Genomic DNA, 14,507 nt, shown 5'->3' on the forward strand with positions numbered 1-14,507 from the left:
GAGAGAGAGAGAAATGTGTCAGAGTAGATTGGGTAGAGAGAGGTGATGGGAGGAGAGGGGAGGGGAGGGGGGATAGGGAGGGCAGCAGAATACAACAGACACTAGTATTGCTGTATGTATGTATGTGGCTGTATAACCAATGTGATCCTGTAATCTGTACACGTGGAAAAATGAGAATTCATACCCCATTTGAATCAAATGTATGATATGTCAAGATCATTGTATCATCTCAAGCAACTAATAAAAAATAAAAATTAAAAAAAGATACAGTTATGACCTTACCACAAGGAGCATATAATCTAGAGGAAATATAGGTATGTAAACAGGTAATTGGATGTAGCCTGCATTGATTTTGGGGCCCCACAGATAGAGTTTACCACAGAAGTTCTAAACCATAGTGTCAATATTTTCTGTAGTCGTTCAAACTTAAGGAGTTCACACAGTATGCTAGTAAGTCATATTCACAGAAGTCCTCTTTAGGTATTGGTCCCTTCTTCCAAAGTGTCTCACTACTCTGGCCCACTCAGTTTCTCTGTGTTGTGCTCTTCCTCACTTCCCCTTGCTCAGACTTTTCTGTCCAACTGGAAGTGACTGCCCAATTCCTGCTTTTAAGCTAGAAGAAATTTACTCTTAATCTTAATAGAAGATTACAATAAGTTATGTAAGAGCCAAGTAATACTGTATCACTATAGAATTGGGAGTAGGCACTATACTATATGTAAATATCAATGTCAATGAAGCAACCCTTATCTTCAAAGAGTTTACAATCTAGAAGTTATTATGATAAGCACTTACTGCTACTACTAATATGTAATCATTTAGAGTAAACCAATAAACTTTTGCATTAGCAATAAAATGATAAAATTTTTTTATAAAAAAGATTGTGGTCTTGTGATAAATAAAAATCTAAGGTTATCATGATTATTTTAGGCCCTAATAATTTAGACTTCAATTTATTTCAAATGGATAGCAGTGGAGAGGAAAGTAACCAAGAAGAGAATATTTGTAAAGTGAATATTATAGACTAAAAATTCCTGAAAGTGCACAATACTTATCAAGATATGAATCATGTGCTATTAACTGTAGAGTTTAGGAGGACCCTTTGATCCAGGATGGAGTAACACAGGCCATGGATGAATTCTTTCCCTCAAACCTCTTCTCCAAGTCTTAGTCTTTGTTCTGAGATCTTGAAAGTGCTAATTTTGTATTAAGGGAATGAATCAGTGCAGCTAAAATGCAAAAGAGTAATTCTCAAGAAATAAGAATAGTACTTCAAAACATCAATGCAGCAAAGAAAACATAAATGGTTTCTTATGAAAAAAAATCACATTTTGGAACAACATCTAAAATATTAATGATTTTATCACAATTACAAGAGAGCATAAGAAAGGGAATAAGAAAAGTCCCTACAATATAGGATAGATATTATTCATGCCCAGCTCGGTGGCTAGTTGGGTTGAATTTTCTTAATATCTTTGCTAAGCTCATCCCAATTCAGGTCAATTGAAACTACATGCTACTTTAATGTTTCATAGCAGAGTATATCCTTTTAGCACCATGTCCTCAAACTATTTCAGTGCCAAACTGTTTAGTAGTAACAGCAAAACAATGAATGCATTTCTCTTCTGATACACTGGGGGAAAGTAGCTAATTTCATTTTGTTTTAAACCTTGAGTGTAAGAGAATAGGAATTAATTGACTCCCGATTTCCCTCGTTAGCTCCTAAATGTTGCTTGGAGATGAGGTGTGCTGCCATGGAAATTGCAACAGAGCCCAAGATCCTTGTGTCTTGGTTCCATGGTATTATAGAAAGCATATGTGATCAGAGGGAAGAAGCTTTGGGATGGGATGTCATGACAACTCACTGGGAGAATGAGAGTAAGCCAACACTTGTGGGCTTCACTCTTTATCTCTACAACTCTTCCTTGCTAAGTTCTGAGGTTTTTGGTTTGTTCAATACACAAATAAAGAATTTTCAAATGACTACATGAATTTTGGTTAATTTATTACAGAGCAATATTGTGATGGCCGACCTTCAGTTCCAGAAGCAGATTTATTTAATTTATACACACTCATGTTTGTTTGCTTGTTTTGATTTTATTTATTTATTTGGTAGTGGAACTTCAACTCAAGGGAAGTTCTACCACTGAGTTACGTTCCTACTCCTTTTTATTTTTTTATGTTGAGACAGAACATCACTAAGTTGCTGAGGCTGATTCAAAACTTGTGGTCCTCCTATTTTGGTCTTCCCAATTGCTGGGATTACAAGCCTGTCCTGTCACACCTGGCTCATTTTATCTCTTATAAGAAAATACTTCTTGGGCTGGAAATGTAGTGCAGTGGTAGGGTACTAGCCTAGAATGCATGAGGCTCTGTATTTTTCCCCAGCACCACAACAAACAAACAAATATGTTGTTCTATGTACACATAAACTAACATGTAAAAAATATTATAACAGAGGTCTTAGTAAAATGATGTAAGGCATGGAGAAAATATTGCAACTGAGATCAGGAAAACCTTTGTGGCAGTGATGACCCTGGAGGTGATGTAGAAGGACGAGTAGACATTGGCAATTGGAGACACGAGGTAGGTGTTCCAGGTAGAGAACGGGGTAAACAAAGTCAAGGAGGACTGAAGCATAGGCACATGTGTGACAGCATGACTGGACAAAGGATCAAGCATGGAGATTGATGGGTATTATGGTGGGGAGCCTTGGTCAGAAGTTATAGTTCAATAGGAGGAATAAGTTCTGGGGTTCCAGTGCATAGCAGGATGACAACGATTAATAACATTGAATTTGATATTTCAAAATAGCTAGAAGAGAGAATTTTGAATGTTCTCATCACAAAGAAAGGATAGTATAACATGATGGGGACTTAAATACCTTGATTTTATTATTATACAATGTATACATGCAATGAAGCATTGCATTGTACCCCACAGACATGTACAATTATGTCTCAATTAAAAACAAAACTGGTGGGGCTGTGGCTCAGTGGTAGAGCACCTGCCTTGCATGTGTGAGGTACTGGGTTCCATCCTCAACACCACATAAAAATAAATAAATAAAGATATTTTGTCCAGCTACAACTTTAAATAAATAAATAAATAAATAAATAAATAAATAAATAACGAAAGAAAATAAAGCAAAAAAAAAAATTCCCTTTAATCATCTTGAGTCTTAGAAAGATTTAGAGCAGAGGGAATCTCCCTTCAAAAGAGTAATCTGGTGATAGCAGAGGCTTTTTGAAGCAAAGAGAGACTGAAATTGTTAGAAACTGCAGAGAAGTCTTCCTGGTAACCAGGATGGAACAAAAGAGGATAAATGTGTGTGAACAGAGGCTTTAGGTGCCAAAATTGTGCTGCCCATGTTCTTTATTCCCCCACACAACACAGGTTTTATAAAGCAATCCACAAATGCTGCTCACAAGACTGGGCCCAAGTGCCCTGTTTGAGCATCCTTTTCCTCTGGCTGATCTGTAATTTCATTATCGCACATATTTTACATTTGCTGATTGAAGGTGACGAAAGTGCCAGTTATTTTTAGCTTGTTACATAAAGGACTTGTTAATGAAGAGTCACACAGATTTAAATTTGCTTAGTATTCATCTTCACTTTTTTCCCCTGGACTTCACATGGTATTTCACTTTCTTTCATCATATTTTTAAGTCTTAGAAAAACATATTTCTCCGAACTTAAAGACCTACTTCCAGAGACCTGAAAATTTTATTATGTGAAATAAAAAGGAAACACAAGAATTATATACAAGAACAAAAAAGGAATGTTTGTTTAATGGATCTGAAACAAAACTGAGGTAAACAGAGAACACGGAAAATAAATCAACATTTTCACAGTGTGTATAATATCGCACATATTTCTGTCACTTTGAGAAATGGCTTTTAAATTTTGCTAATAGTGTTTCCAAATTGTTAAATTGATTATAATTTAGTGGGCAAGTCATAATTTTTTTTCTGATTTTGCAATGCTTTCTTGATGCAAGAAAGGAAAGCAAAAGCTATGCAGATCAGGCCTGCCGATATACAGGGAATGACCCAGAAAAAAATATGTGTCTACTCCTTAATAGCCTGACCTGAAAAGAATTGGTTTACAATATCTTTAAATAAAAATTTAAAAACATGTGTTGTTAGTCATAAAATGCTAAGTCAAACACTTAGATATGAAGTTATGACATGTGTATAATTCATAGAGAAGAAAATATACTATGTGATTAAATTAAAATGGGACTGTACCCTGCCATATTTTCTCAATTCTAGCTTAGAAATTTTCCACATCTCTGAAGTCAAGATTTAATGCCCAAAACTGTCTGAACAGATCATATACAGAGTTAATTTCTTGCTCATCTGTGGTATTAAGAGACTAAGATTGGACAAAGGCATAAAACAGGCAAATGATGTAGACCCTTCATTTCAGTCAAGATGTTCAGCTCTTTCCTGTGAAATAGATCACCACAACTAGTCAGTGATAGCAAATTGATGAGACGTCAGTTTTATTCTCTGTATTTGTACTTCTTCTCCAGTGAAAGTGCCAATGTTCCTGAAGTTCCTCCTTCCTGGAATTCTTTGTCTCTGCTCTCTTGATCTGCCCAAGGATCAGCAGAGACAAGACTTCAGGACCAATGGGAGGGCATACATAAGCACTCATCTGTGACCATTAGAGACTTGGGCACTTGGCTGTCTTTGGCTTTGCCTTCCTCACCGTCACTTCATGACCACATAGATGAACCACATAAATCCTTGCCAATGGTTTTTGCTTTTAGTCAATTCCAGTCACCAAAACCCATGTTGCCAAAGTTACCCTTTCCAGGTGTCTTCCATGCCTGACATCTTTAACACCCACATCCTTTTCTGTCAATCACCTCATATCCTCCCATTTCCTTTATGTTCTTAACTCACACTATACCTATTCTTTGTCACCAATGGGGCCTCTGCTGTGTTATGGTTTAGATGGGGCGTCCCCCAAAAGCTCACATGTGAGACAAAGCCAGAAGTTTGGAGAAAAAAAATGATTGGGTTATAGCCTTGACATAATCAGTAAATTGATCCCTGATGGGAATAACTGAGTGGTAACTGGAGGCAGGTGGGGTGTGGCTGGAGGAAGTGGTTCACTGGGAATATGTGTTTGGGATATATGTTTTGTATCTAGCAGGTGGATTCTCTCTGCTTCATGATCATCATGTGAGCTGCTTCCATCTGCCATACTCTTCCACTATGGTATTCAGCCTCACCTGGAGCCCCTGGGGAATGGAACCGGCTGTCTATGGACTGAGACCTCTGAAACTGTGAGCTCTTAAGTAAACTTTTCCTCCTCTACAACTGTTCTGGTTGGTCCTTTTAGTCACAGGAGCAAAAAACATTGACTAAAACATGCTGATTATAAAATCATGATGGCCAATATAAAATTCAAGTTCGATTTGTCCCCATGTATCCCAAAAGTCTTACACATATTTAGTGCTTAATAAATTTGGTAAATGAAACAATGAATGCATGATAGAAAATGCTCATTCTAGCAGGTCTTAGATATTTTCCCTTTATCATCATCTACTTCTTTATTGTCTTCTAATTTATCATCTGAAAACACAGACTTCTGGGTCTGTTTTTCTCTAGCTCCAGTAACTTCTTTCAGTTGTTTTTAAAGAAAACATCAGTGATTTAAATAGAGACTTGAGAACCAGGGCTTTAAGAGTAAAAATGGTGCAAAAGTGTGTGTGTGTGTGTGTGTGTGTGTGTGTGCATGCGTACACGTGTGCTCATGGGAAGATGTTCCAGAGCTATCAACAGAGACTGGGATTTCAACATCTTGGAACCACTGCTCTAAGAGACTTCAAGTTTTGAGTGCAAGCCACATGTGCCTTTTCAGAGATGCAAATGCTTCCTGAACTTTGCCCCTACATACACACCTTAGATACAGGCTGGAAATGAATATTTTCCATACAGGAAATTACATGAAAATCATGATAGGAAACTTCTCTGTGAAATAGATGATAATGAAAATAATTTTAAATGGTCACATAGTGATAACTCTAAGCTGCTGACAACACTAATATTTATTATTTTCATTTTTCAGGGAAATTGCCTTATTTAATGTGTAAGCCAGTGTTCTCCAGAGAAACAGAACCAATAAACAGACAGACATATAAAGAGATTTATGATAAGAAATTGGCTCACAGGATTATGGAGGCTGAGAAGTTCCAAGATCTAAAATTGACAAGCCAGAAACCAGAAGAGCCAATGGTTCAGTTTCCATCTGAGTTAAAAGAGCCAAGAATCAAGAGAGCCAGTGGTGCAAGTTCGCATTCAAAAGCCAGTGCAGTAAAGACACAAGAGGAGCCATGTTTCAGCTGGAGTCCAAAGACAATAAAAGACTGATCTTCCTGCTCAGATAGTTACAATTATGAGAATTCTTTTGTCTTTTTGTTCTAATAAGGATTTTCATTGATTGGGTGAGAACCACCCACAATAGGAAGAGAAATCCACTTAATCTACTGATTCAAATGTCAATCTCATTCGGAAGCACCCCATAGACACTGGCAGAAAAATGTTTGACCAAAGTTCTGGCTGCTTCACGGCCCAGCCAAGAGGATACATAAAATAAACCATCACACTTAAGAAGAAAACCTGAATGTCTTTTTAGTATGAAAGTGTTACTTAAGATTAGATGGAAAATTGCATTTTTGCTAATTGACTTGTTTTAAATCCACTTACATTTTTAAGTTTTATGTTTAAGTATTATTTAACTTTTATATTTAAAATATTGTAAAATATCCTGTAATATAAAATCTTTTTTTTTTTTTACATCAGGACCATTTACTGATAGAAAGGATATGAACATTGAAGCCTAATGGTTCTAGGTTCACAATCTCGACTCTGCCCCATTTTAATAAGTATGTGACATTGGGCATTTTACTTAATGTATATGGGATCAATTTTCTTTGTAAACTTGAGGAAATAACAAACTCTCCATAGGCTTATGGATAAAATTAAATGAGAGTGCATTTATGTTCCTTGTACATAGGAGATAAACAATGATTCAAAAGTCCTTACCCTCTGTCCTCTGCTGGTAATTATAAAGCACACTTCTTGAAGTTTGGAACAATTTTAAATGCCACATACATCAAAATTCCTTAGCTTAGATTTTGAGTAGAAGCAGGAAACAGAATGCTATTGCATTAAAGTAAGTCACTCATAAATTTTGAATTATATGATTTTTTTTTCTTATAAGTTTCTTGACTTCAAATTAACTTTGTTTAATTGTACAACACCAGGCAATGAAGTCTTAGTCCACTTTTTTATAACAAAATAGCTGAGACTGGACAATTTATAAAAAAAAAAAAAGCAGAGATTTATGTTTTACAGTTCTACAGGCTGACAAGTCCGAGATCAAGGGACCTTCATGATCACAATTGAGAGAGGACAGCAGGTGGGCAGTGAGGTCAGAGAAGGGAATGGAAAGGATCTAAATTATTCCTTTTATTAGGAAGCACTCCTATGATAACTAACTCTCCCTCCATGATAACCACATTAATCAATTCATGAAAACAGAGCCCTCAAAAACCTAATCACCCCCAAAAGTTTCATCTTTCAACATCACTGAATGGGTGGAGTGATTTAGATATGAGAAGTGCAAGAATGTTCAAAGTGAAATGATTATATTATGAGAGGTAAAAACTAATCTATCAATTAACCCACTGATGTATTAACTGGGCAGTAATGGAAGGTAGGTAGGATATGGCTGGACGTGGTAGGTCACTGGGAGTGTGACTTTGGGGTTTACACTTTGACCCTGGGGAGCAGTTATCTCCCCCACCCCTCTCTCTTTCCTTCCTGATTGCCTTGTCCTCAGTTGCTTTCCTCTGCCATACCTTTTAGCCATGGTGTTTCTGCCTCACCTTGAGCCCAGAGCTATGGAGTCAGTGGACCATGGACTGAATCTCTGAAATGGTGAGCCAAAATAAATATCCTCCTCTATGCTGTTCTTGTCAGGAAAAAAAATCTAAATAAAACAATTGGGGATTAAGTTTCCAATACATGATCTCTGAGGAACACATTCAAATCATAGCAAGGTCTGAATCAAACAAAATCATTAATGAATTCAAACTCTCTTGCAAATTCATGGGTATTTTGGCTAATGTGCCCATTGATGGCTTTTGTCTTGTAGATAAGAGTTTCTTATTGATAGGGGACAGACAGATGGAACTGATGGAAATGTGAGGTTAAAGGAATAAGGTGGGCCTACTGTGTTGACCCCCATATGCTTCTATTTCCAGGAAGCAATTTATCTGCAATCCTGGTGGCTTCAGTGGACACCTTCCTCAGCAAACTAACTGTTATTGACAGGAGAAATGAAGGCTCAAAATAATATCAATAAGAAGAACCCAAGTTACTCTGAACAGGGAGGCTTTTGTGACCATTTTCACAGACCAGGTCCTGAAACTCAGGAGATAAGGATAATTTCTCCTAATCATAAAATCTGTAAGAATTTATGGTTGAGAATCCAATTAGAACCAGTCAGCACTGGCAAAAGTGACCTACAGTTGTCACAGTAGTGGGGAACTGAAAGTCAGATGTCATCCTGCTATCAGTAAAATGTCAAGAGGTGGACTTGGTGGGACTCTCTGGAAACTTCTCTGGTATCCTCAATAAAACTGGAGTGCAGGGGAGGCATACTGAAGCCAGATTTAAAGTTAGGTAGTCAGTGTAGTTAGGTAAATCGGGTCTAATATGGAGTGAAATCTAAAATGGAGACCATGCGGAGAGTGACTCAGGGAAAACACAGGACAACTCATGGAATGTTAATGAAGTCCCGAAAAGGCCCTAGGCCAAAGTCCACCTCAAAGAAATGTTAATGAACAGCCCCCAGCAAAAAGGTGCTGACTCAGAAGTCCTTCCTGACCAGATTACTTCTTTGGCCCACCTGTGTCCCACCCCTCGGGCCTTCCAACCTACATTCCATCACCAAAACTATAAAAAGGGGAAACAACCGCACTTCCACGGATTCCACCTCTTGGGTCCCCTTCTTCCTCCGGGAGAAGTCTTTTCTGCTGTCCTTTAATAAACTTCTAATTTCTACTCTGACCTTGCCTAGGCATGCTTCTTTGGTGTTATTCTTCAACATTGGGGAAGCAAGAACTCGTCACCGGTCAACAGCGGTAACAATACTGTCCTTTCCTCTCTTAGAAGACCCACTCTCTCCCTTTCCTATCCCTTCAATAAACTCATGCCTGCTACTCTGAGCAACATGTCTGAAATATTTCTGACTTGATAGCAAGAATCAGGGTTTCAGGGTGTCTTCATGCTGCCTCAGTTTCCCAGAAGACCTCAGTCCTGTAATGCTATTGCCAAATCACTTTAATACTACTTTATCTAAAGTGTATTCCTATCAGATATTCAGTACCTCATATTCACTGAGTAACAACCATTAGTGAATAACAACTTTTAGTACTCAGGATCTACTCTGAAGCAAATTCAACATTATAGAATTTTTATTGTTCAAACAGAAAACTGGCAAAGTTACCAAACTGACAATTACCAGGCATGTATGAGATGATAAGCACCAATAAAGGCATTCAGATCTTATTTCAAGCTCCATGCTTCCCAGCATCACATTCCCTCAGAGAACATCCTAGAGGCTCTCTGATCTGACTGGTGGGAGGCTAAAACTGTGGAGTTGGAGTTTCCAAGTAGAATATTTGGAATCTTATAGAGGGGAATAGAGAAACCTTAGGGGCAGAAACATGAGTTTTCCCTTGGGTTCCATCGGAGACCTAATGAAGAGAGAAAGGAATTTGTTAAAATAGGTTCTATGAAGGCTAAGTTCCAGAAGATACTCCTTCGGAAAATGAACTCTGTCATATATAAATTAAAAAAGAAAAAAAGAAAAGAAAAGAAAATGAACTCTGTAGTCACAGTGGAAAGAGACCATACCATTTCCCTTCCTGGATTCAAATAACTTATTGAATGCAAATTAGCAAACGACAGTCTTTGAATAGCACTGGAGGGTGGGGAACCCTGTAAACCTTAGATTCAATATTCCCTAAACTGCTTGCTTTTGAAAACCTTTTTGTAAGTAACTGATATCTTCTGCAGATAAAATAGACCATTCTGCAGTAAAATGTCTCACAAAAAGAAAGTTTGATGCATTTTATGCTTGAAATTCACATGTAGAAAAATTTACCTCTTAACTATATAAAGCCTGATTAATTGAAGCTATTAAAACATTCCAATAACTTAAAGTGTTTCTGCTAGATGTCCATCACTAAAAATAAACAGCTAAATAAATTAGTCTCCAACCACACAAATTCTTTGGTTTTTAACCTACTGGAAGAAAAACCTTGAAGAGACTTTTTTTTTTTTCAACGTGTCAGAGTAAGAGCTATATTCAGGTCTCTAAAGTAATGGTAAAAGCTATGGTTTTGCAGGAAAACTTGGACCGAGGCAAACTATCCTAGCACAAATCATGGTGGCACCTTTTGGCTAAAATGCTAGAACAAAGCTAAATCACTTAGCACCAACTTAATAAAAACATAACTAATGTTTGACTGTACCATTTCCATTAAAACAGCTGTTCTTTGCTGTCTTTAAACTGCTGTTTGGATTATTCAACCACCCTCTCACCGTCTCACCAAACCTGTCCCATCTAACCATTTGAATGGAACCAGAGAGAGTGTTCAACACAGGATGCATTTTTAAAAACATGTTAACTTTGCTCCTAGAAGGAAATGAGAGCCTAGTGTTCTGCCAACTGCTGCAGAGATTATGGCTTAGAGAGGCTACAGGGTGAGTGTTTGGTTCTATGTGACACCTTCTTAAGCAGAAGGAATTGATTGGTACAAAATCAGCCAATTTAGCATTTTATTGGACATTCATGATACATTCATTGGAAACTGGTTGAATCCTTTTCACATTTTCATAAATTTTGCTTTATAAAAATCTTTAAAAAGCCAGCATCCTGGACAGCATAAAAGGAAGTCTAGGGACATGACTGATAATAAATTAGTTTTGAAAATAAGAGAGACTTTGTTTTAATAAAATAGAAATTCCTTTCTCCTATCCCATTGGGCATATTAAAGACAGGCAACAGTCCTTATTGAGTATAGGCTCTTAAGGGGGCACAGTGAGAGTAGGAAATTTTAAAACCATCCAAAAGTTGGTTTGCTTTTATTATCACCATGCAACATCAATGTTAAGTATTGTCAGGGATAAAATAACTGCAACAATGTATTTTGTTAGTTTATTTTCAAATAATTGTTACAACTGCAATTGGGTTTACTAATATATCTGTAAAGTTCAAATACACACATTTTAATTATTTATTTAATGAAAAACTATTCTACACATGGAATTTAATTTAGAAGACTTCCAATTTATATAATTTTCTTCCAAGACTTAGCTACATGTCTCTAATTCAAGAGTAAGTTTGTCAGGGGTCAGAATTATTCAAACTTGCTTCAGACTTGGTTTGCATTTCCTCCCCTGGGGTACTACATATTTCTGCATTTGTACAGTAGCTTTGAAATGAATGATGATATTATGGTGATTGCAAAGCAAGTAAATAGAAGGTGTGTTTCTTCATTTCTGTCATTCTGCTTTCAAATCATTCATGGAGCCTTATGCATTTCATTCTGGAAGCATTTTTTTCTTTTACCTCTCTTTTCTCTTTCAAGAAGAGACACTAATGTGATTAAAATTAATTAATACATCACTTTTTTTCTACTTTGGACTTAACATTTTATTATTTTTTTGTGATTATACATCCAAATATCTTTCTGGCTCTTATTGTTAATATTGATTTCAGGTCACAATTTTTACTGAAAAATCACTTTGTCAAAGAGAGGACTTTTTGAAAAATGGTCTTCTTTATTTGTCAAATACTCCAGTTCAGATGAAATTTTAAAGAATGTTATTGAATGACATAGAAAAATGTATTTGAAATCCAAATAATAGTGATGGCTCAGGTGGCCCATAGAAGGGGTGAAAAAAAAGTAAAACTCACAAATAGAAAGCAAAGCATGGGGCACCAAGATACTCACTCTGTGCATCTAGACATCCAAGGTAGAGCAGGAAAGGTCCATTGGGACCATCCAGAACACTGATACTTGTTGAGAGCCACATCTAAAATTTGGGGGCCAACAGAGGTGAGGCAAAGAACCTCACCCCCCCCCCCACTGGTGCAAAGGCCTATCCACAAGTATGACTGTATGCTGGACCGGTAGTCAATGACGGGTAAGATCCAATTGCAATGATACCAACCTAAGACAGGAGGCTGACGCCTTGAGGTCAGATCATCCGATGACGGGTAAGGACCATATGTACTATTGGACAACCTAAGACAGGCACGGTCCCTAAGCCACATGCTTGTTGTTTAATTAAACAGAAGGGGGGAGATGTTGAGAGCCACAGCCAGTCGGGATGGCGCCTGGCATTGCCAGAAGGAGTGGTTGAGAGGTGACGCCAGTGAGCCATTAAGATGATGATAATTAAGTTAAGCTGTGTATAATTGCTGTGACTGGATGATGCTGGATTGGGGCAGGCTGTGTATTCAGTTGTATATGGACCCCTGCTGTCCGGCAATGGGGCGGCTCCTGCTGCCTCAGGCACCCGCTACTTTGGAGTTCTCGAGAATTTCCCGTTGAGTTCCCCTTGAGTTCTCGTGGGGTTCCCGTGGAGTTCGCACAGAGCTCGGTGGAGAGCTGAGAGAGTTCCCAAGGAGTGCGCGTGGAGTGCTGGTGGAGTTGGGGCAATGAAGGAGTTCCTGTTTGAACCTACAAGTGCCTCATGGCGGCTCTGTTATTTTGTGCCCAGCCAGACTGCGGCAGATACTCAACCTTTATTGGATAAAATCCACTTTTCTAAACATGGATGAAAATTTCAGGTCCCGTCCCCAGAATGTTGGATATATCTGCACAGAGCACCCATAGACTTTTTAAATTTTTCATATCCTATCTAGATTCACTAGACCCCATCCTTGTTTCTGTATTCAGAAACTTTGGGCTAGTTCTGGAATGAGTAGAATGACCTGACTTGAATTCCTGAACTGCGCCCTCATTACTGGTCTAGTGCTTTGTGCTATACTACTTTATCATTTGCTCTATAATAAGCCCATAAATAAACACCATGATAATCCCAGGCAACACATTTTAAATATAGAAATAATCTGTGTGTTGTTAATTGTTAGCTGTTAGGCTCTTAACTTTTCGTGTCTTGATAAAATATTTTGCATATAAAACTTAGACCTGTGGATAAGCATTGGACCTCTCTGAGCCACATTCTCCTCGTGTGTGCATTGGGAGATAATGGTTGCTTGGGAGAATTATTTCAGAGAATTCAGAGTAGGGTCTCAGAAAATAAAAACGGCTGTCATATTGTTGTTGTCATTACAATGGAGGCTAAGAAATACTCAAAGATCACCTCATCTTTTTAAAAACAAGAAAACTGAGACTAGAGCAGTGTTTTCTCCATCAACATGCAGCTGATTCATAACAGGTTGCTAATAAAGAACTCACCAATAAAACACATATACTCCTCAATCTCCTCTTTTCCCAAAGACTTTACCTTCACTCCACCCCAACTCCAAGAATAGAGCTAATCTAGACTTCAGTACCCATGAAGTATGTGTTCTCTACTTTTTTACTTTATTCAATTTTTTTCTTTTGTTATTTTATTGCATCTATCCCACATGGTGGGTTGTGTGTGTGTGTGTGTGTGTGTGTATGTGTGTGTTTCCTACTCATTTCTTTGGCTCTTTTTTTTCTTTTAAGACCCCTCCCAAATCAATTAAAAATAAATGATAGATAGATAGTTAGATAAATGGAAGCCCAGTAGAGTAAGGAAATTGGTGAGGTAAGAGGGAGAGAAAGGTACTAGGAATTGAAAATTGACAAAGCAATGTTATATGCATTTATGAATATGTCAAAATGAACTCCACTATTAGGTATAACTATAATGCACTAAAATTTTAAAAAATAATAATAAAAAAGATTAGTGAAAAGAAGAATGCCACATGACAACTGGGCAGAGCATTCCAAGTGGAAGAAATTCCACAGACCCTAGAGTCCAGACAAGCTATGTAACAAAGGCTAGTGAGGCTGGAGTGGGGAGAGAGGTGGAAAAGAACAGGAGCAAGATAAAATATGAAAGAGAGGCAGCCCTGGATCATGTAGGGGCTTGCCTTGATTTTATTCCAAATAGAAAAGGAAGTCATGACATAGTTTATAAGATACCACCTTATACTTTGCCATTAGATGTGTGTGTGTGTGTGTATCTCTGCATTGCATATTCTTTTACATAATTCATTGAGCATATCAAAGATAACTTTCTCTTGATGAATTCTTTACAGTAAAGTCAGTAAAAAAAAAGCATTTGAAATAGGTAAAAAAAAAAAAAGAACTCCTAATCAATTATTGGTAAAAGATCTAAAACATGAACTGAGGAAGCCCAGGTGTCATATCAAAAATGAAAAGCACTAAATACATATTGAGGTCAAAAATTCCC

This window comes from Marmota marmota, unplaced genomic scaffold (genome assembly GCF_001458135.2).
Source record: "Marmota marmota marmota unplaced genomic scaffold, marMar, whole genome shotgun sequence".
Classification (NCBI taxonomy): Eukaryota; Metazoa; Chordata; class Mammalia; order Rodentia; family Sciuridae; genus Marmota; species Marmota marmota.